Below are 7,162 nucleotides of genomic sequence, written 5' to 3' on the forward strand. Positions count from 1 at the left end.
CAAGGATGGTATTAGAGCCCAATGGGCAGCCTTCCACCGATCTGGCCTGCGTCCAGCATGTTTTCCCGAACACCCGTCCGCCTTGAGACCCCAACACCGACCAAGTTAAGGAGGCTCTCCAACGGTATCTCCAGCTTCTGCTCCAGGGCCTCCGGCTTGCCGCCTGACGACCCATTAACTTATCTAAGGTAAGCGAGGTTATCCAAGCTAAGGATGAATCACTGGCAGCGTTCCTGGAACGACTTTTAGAGTCGTACCGGTTATATACCCCTATTGACCCAGAGGACCCTCATAATAGGAGGGCTGTGAATTTAGCCTTTGTCAGTCAGTCGGCCCCAGATATTAGAAAGAAACTGCAGAGGATGGAAGGATTTGAAGGAAAGAACCTGTCTGAACTGGTTGAGATAGCCCAACGAGTATTCAACAATAGAGATGAGGTAGATATAGCACAGACCAAGAAGATGACCAAGGTCCCGCTTACAACCATGCAAGGAGCCAATCCAAAGGGACCCACAGGAAAAGGCAGAGGCCAGGGACAGGCACCCAGAGTGAACAATGGACCTAGGAGTGTCGGGCTAGAGAAGGACCAATGCGCATATTGCAGGAAAAAGGGACGTTGGAAGAATGAGTGCCCTGAAAAAGGACGAGCCCCCGAGAAGAAGGCCCCCCTCGTCCTCTTCGAGGATGCAGAATGAGGAGGTCGGGGCTCTTACATTATAAGCCCCTGGGAGCCCAGAGTAACTTTACAAGTCGGGGGCAAGCCCATGAACTTCTTGATAGACACAGGAGCTACCTGCTCTGTCCTACAGAGCGCCCAGGGTCCTGTCCTCTAATCAGATCGAGGCTATTCTGAGGATACCCCAGCCACGCACCAAGCGACAGGTTCAAGAGTTCCTGGGAGCAGTAGGTTACTGCAGGCTTTGGATTCCAGGGTTCACAGAAATAGCTAAGCCCCTGTACACCAGTACCGGAGGGAAAGGAGAGGACCTAGCCTGGGGAAAGGAAGAAAGGAAGGCATTTGAAGCCCTGAAGGCAGCCCTAACCACAGCCCCTGCATTAGCCCTGCCTTACCTTGAAAAGCCATTCCAGCTCTTTATTACCGAGGTGCAGGGAATTGTGAAAGGGGTCCTGACACAGACCCTAGGACCCTGGAAGCGACCGGTTGCATACCTCTCCAAAAGACCGGACTACGTGGCAGCAGGATGGCCCAACTGTTTGAGGGTGATCGCTGCCACTGCAATCCTCACCAAGGAAGCCCTAAAATTGACACTAGGGCAGACCCTCCAGATCATCGCCCCACATGCAGTTGAGTCAGTGCTTCGCAGTCCACTGGACCAGTGGATTTCCAATGCTCGAATCACCCAGTATCAGGTCCTGCTTCTCAACCCGCCCCACATACAATTCCTGAAAACTGCCGCACTCGACCCAGCCACCCTACTGCCTGACGATGACCCTCACCAACCCCTACATGACTGTCTTGAGGTCCTAGAGAATGTCACCTGCACCAGACCGGACCTGACAGACAGCCCTTGGCCGAACCCAGACACTCTATTTATGGATGGGAGTAGCTTCATCTCAGAAGGAGTCAAGTATGCTGGGGCTGCAGTGGTTACCACTGAGACTGTCATTTGAGCACAAGCCCTAAGCCATGGAACTTCAGCTCAGCGGGCTGAACTAATAGCAGTGACTCAAGCTCTGCGGTGGGGTAAAAACAAAACTGTTACTATATATACGGACACCAGGTATGCCCTTGCCACGGCACATATACATGGGGCATTATATAAGGAAAGGGGGCTACTCACCTTGGGAGGAAAAGAAATCAAGAATAAAGAAGAAATACTAGCCCTGCTTGAGGCAATTTGGCTGCCAAAGAAAGTGGCAATCATCCACTGCCCAGGGCACCGGAACTCGGGCTCTGAGGTAGCACAAGGCAACTCCTTTGCTGATCAGACGGCAAAGGAGGCTGCCCGAAAACCAGTGGGGCCAATTAACATTCTGTCGGCCCTACCACCCAGAGTGCTAACAGACACCCCTACCTACACTCCAGGGGAAGCTGATCTATGCAACAAGCTGGGAGGAAAAGAGGAATCTACTGGGTGGATTAGGATTCCAGACTGCCGCATTGTAGTACCTGAGGCCTTGGGCCGAGACCTTATCACCCAGGTTCACCAGGGCACTCACTTGGGAGGGACCAAGTTAATTGAACTGATGAAAAGAGACTATTACATCCCGGGGCTGCAACGAATGGCCAAGCAGGTATCAGCTGTGCCACATCTGCACACAAGTGAATCCAGGGCCCTCCAAGGAAGTACAACAGGGGACGAGGCTTCGTGGACAGGCACCGGGGGAACACTGGGAGTTGAATTTCACTGAGGTCAGCCCAGGAACCTTTGGATTCAAGTACTTGCTTGTGTTCATTGACACTTTTTCAGGATGGACTGAAGCCTTCCCCACCAAGCAGGAGACAGCTCAGGTAGTAGCAAAGAAATTAGTCTCAGAAATAGTGCCTCGATTTGGCCTGCTCATAACACTGGGGTCTGACAACGGCCCCGGCGTTCATCGCCCAGACCAGCCAATCTCTAGCAAAGGTGTTAGGGATCAATTGGAAATTGCATTGCATTTATAGGCCGCAGAGTTAAGGGCAAGTAGAAAGAATGAATAGAACCTTGAAAGAAACCTTAACTAAGTTCAAGCTGGAAATTGGCGAAAACTGGGTGAGTCTCCTCCCCTTTGCCCTGTTAAGGGCATGGTGTACACCCTATTGTAAGGGCATCACGCCTTATGAAATAATGTTTGGAAGACTCCCTCCTCTCCTCCCTGTTAGAGGAAGAAAAGCTAACAGAAGTTCATAATTTTTCACTGCTTAAGTCTTTGCAGGCCCTCCATCTCGCACGGCGGGAGATCCACCAACTGGTCTCTGCCACCAGAACAATCACTTAGCATCCAGTCCAGCCACACAACCACGCTCCAGGGCCTTCGGTTATATGTATCGTGATTGGATCTGGGTGAAGAAGGTACAGCCTGCTTCTCTTGAGCCCCACTGGGACGGACCTTTCCCTGTCATCCTCACAATACCCGCCGCAGTCAAGGTAGCTGGGTGCCGTCATTGGATTCACCATACTAGGATCGAGGTTGCGCATCCACCACAGACATCGGAACAATGGACCCTGTGTTGGTCAGAGGACCCTCTAAAGATAAGACTTTCAAGGATTCGGACTGGACCATCTTAATTGTCTCTATCTTCCTACATGTCACTCCAGCAATCCTCACCAGCCCCAAGGGTATAGATGGGAGTTAACTAGAACCGAGACGGGCATTCCTATTTCCATAGTGAATACCTCTAGACAACCTATTTTCAATGTAGATCTATGTGCCATCCTCGGGCAGCCTGGCAAAGCTCACTATAAGGCAAGGGGCCGACTCTGGTCATCCCCATATGGTTGCAGAAACCTCACTATGGAAAAAGGCCTTCAAGGAACATAGCTTTATATGTGTCCTCAGGAAGGAAGCCCCACATGTGCTAAGCCAAATGAATATTATTGTGCCTCTTGGGGCTGCGAAACAATCGTACCATGGGAGAGTGAACTGAGTGGGAGAGATCATTACATATCTCTCAGCCGCCCTATTCGGCCTGTATGTACTAACCTAGGAAGCTGTAACCCTGTAACCCTCACCATAAAACAATGGAATGCATAGGCCTGGACTACAGGGAAAACATAGGGCCTTCGGTTATATGTATTGGGAGTTGATCCTGGTATACTCATCACTGTGCAGAGGCAGGTAAACCGCTGCTTCTCACCTCTACCAATAGGACCCAATCACCTACTAAACCCCTTGATCCCTTTGCCCTTGCCATCTCTACCTCAACCCACGCCCCCAAAAGGACTACCTCTGCCCCTTAACTCCTTGGAAAGTGCTGCCCCCCTCACTCCCACTATTCAGAGCATCGCAAGGCCACCACAACTCCCTAGCAGAGGTAGTCTTACAGAATAGGAGAAGACTGGATCTCCTCTTCCTGAAACAGAGAGGTCTCTGTGTGGCTCTGGGTGAAACCTGCTGTTTCTATGCTAATCATTCAGGTATTATTAGAGATAGTTTAGCCCTGGTCAGACATAGACTCTGTGACAGAGAAGAACAACATCAGCGGACATGGTCTTGGTATGAGAACCTGTTCAACGGATCCCCTTGGTTAACTACACTGCTTACCTCCATCACAGGACCCCTAATGCTGGTATTTCTGGGGTTGCTATTTGGCCCCTGTGTAATTAATTGGATAACTGCCTATGTCAGAAAGTGGCTCCAGGCAGTAAAACGCATGGTCCTCAGAACGAACTACCAAGCACTCCAAGTCGGAGAATCAATGATTTGATTTCCCTTCGAAAATACCCTGTGTGGTAGAGAGTCAGCCACCGGCCGGCTAATAAAGGCTCATAATTAATCTCAATTGGCTCCGTGGGTCTTAGAATCATTCGCGCCATAACAGTACCTGGTAACGGTTGTGCATTAAGAGTTATTGAAGTTTTTTTTCTTTTCCCGTGATGTTCAATATAGAGATTCAAGAGACATCCCAATCTGTGTAAACAATCAATAAACAAGCAGATTACTGTTCCAAATTTCTGAGGTTGACTTGGGGTTTATATATGTATACATATATATATGTATGTGTGTGTGTGTGTGTGTGTGTGTATATATATATACGTATATACGTATATATATACGTATATATATACGTATATACGTATATATATACGTATATACGTATATATATATACACACACACACACACACATACATATATATACACACACACATACATATATATATATATATACACACACACACATACATATATATATGTATATACAAACATATAAATTTTTTTTGAGCAACTACTCTAGGCTAGGCATTGTAGGAGATGCTGGAGACAGAACAATGAACAGGACACTAATCATTTCTGCTTTCAAGAAGCACACAGTCTGTAGGGGAATAAACAATTAAACATACAGTTACAATACTGTGAAGTGCATATCACGATAGATCCATAGGACACTAATAGACCACATCAGCGGAATATGTAATGCAGGGAAGTTATCCCAGAGAATGGGATCACAAAGCTAGAATGTGGAAGATGACTAAGTGTTGTCCAAACAAAATGTGTGTATGTGTATGTTTTTGTGTACATGCATGGATAAGGTGGGGAATGGGGGATGGAAGAGTGCTCCAGGCAGAAGGAATGACACAGCAAAACATGATTCATTGAAAATGTACAAGGAGTTTAATTTAGCCAGAACACAGAGTGCAAGAGATGAGGTTGGAAGGATAATCAGGGCCTAATGATAAGATAATAAACACTTGTTAAGGGCAGTGAGCGGCATATGAAAGTTGGAATGACTCAGCCAGGTTTGCATCTTAGGAATACCACTTTGGCTGCAGTGTGGAAGAATCTGAGGGGGTAAAAACATGAAGGCAGGAAAGCCAGTTTGGCAGCTGATATGGTATACGATAATTCAGAAAAAAAGACGAAGATGATGACCTGACCACAATAGTGGTGGTAGAGATGGAAAAAAGTGGATAATTTTCAGGGATGCTTAAGGAGTGGGAAGTGAGGGAGAGGAAGCTTAATTGGTGTTGTCATTGTTTAAAAAGGAAATGGCAGGGGAGGGGGAAATCCTAGTATAGAGGGGAAGATAACGAGTTCAGGGTCAGTCATGTTTCACTTGGCATTCTCCACCTGGGCACACCTATGTGGAGTTATCTTGTGTATGTTGCATATGTTGGCCTAAACCTCAGGAGAGACATCTCGGCCAGAGATGTAAATATGGGACTTCTCAAAATATGTGAGATGAGGAAGCCATGTAAGTCCAAGAAAACAACGTGTATGTAGAGTCAGAAGATAAAACCAGGCTAAAACTCCAAAACAAGCATGTTTAAAAGATGAGCATGAGGATCACACAATAAAACTGAAAAGAGGTCAAGGGGTAAAGAAAATATAAGAGTATATAGTGTTGCTAAAGGAAGTTAACAATGTTACCTGTAGCTGCAATGAATCCAGGCTGGTTTTTAAATTTTTATTTTAGTGTGAATAGTACCATACGACAGTTCTCAAACTTTTTGTCTGTACAAATTATTGTACACACTGACAGATTATCGAGGACTAGAAAGAACTGATAAGGTGGCTACATCTATTAATATTTTGAAATTAAAACAGAAAATTTAAACATGTATTAATACATTAAAAACAAACTCATACTAGTTAATTTATGTTTATGAAAATAACTATATTTTACAACCAAAATTAGTGAGAAGAGTGGCATTATTTTACATTTTTGCAAATCTCTTTAAGGTCAGGCTTTATGGAAAAGAGCTGAATTCTCATATCTTACTCTGCCCTCAATCTATTTTTCTATCACAATTTACAAAAAATTCAACTGGAGTATCGGAGAACAAGAGTGAAAAAAGTAAAAGCATCTTCAATAATTATGAAAATAGCTTGATCTTATGGATCCCCTGAAAGGGATCTTTAGGAACCTGGAGACTACACTTCTAGAATTATTGCACCACAGCAGAAGAGTATGACAATATCATGAACCTCTTAAATAAACTCCTGAAGCTATAGCCTATATAGACTTGATTGAAGTTTCAAGAACTATTTTCTGAGAGGTTGAGGTTGCCCGCTTGACATCACCTAACAGTTAGGAATGGACTGGAGAACTTTCATTAGAGTAATTTCCTCAACAAATATCTACTTAGCATGTATAACATTCCAGGAACTATTCTAGACATAGAGGTAATAACAAACCAAACAGACAGAAATCCTTGCTTTTATGAAGCTTCTCTTCTCTTTGGGGATTAGACAGTGAACAAATAAAGTGGTAAAATATCTAGTATATTGGAGGGTGGTGCTATGCATTAAATAATGCAAAGAGGTATAGAAAATGTTGGAGGGATCTGCAAATTTCAGTAGTATGCACAGGGAAGACTTCATTAACTCAGCGCCTCGCCAAGTACACCACGAAAGCACAGGGAGGGAGGTCAGGGACCGGGAGGAGGACGAGCCGGCTAACTCTGAAATCACACGCGGCTCTCCCCATCTGCGCTTGCGCAAAGGCAGAAGCGCTCCCCGGAAAGACGACTGGGACACTCGGTTCGCGCAGACGCAGAG

The sequence above is a fragment of the Pteropus medius genome, unplaced genomic scaffold (assembly GCF_902729225.1).
Source record: "Pteropus medius unplaced genomic scaffold, Ma_sr-lr_union100, whole genome shotgun sequence".
Taxonomy (NCBI): Eukaryota; Metazoa; Chordata; class Mammalia; order Chiroptera; family Pteropodidae; genus Pteropus; species Pteropus medius.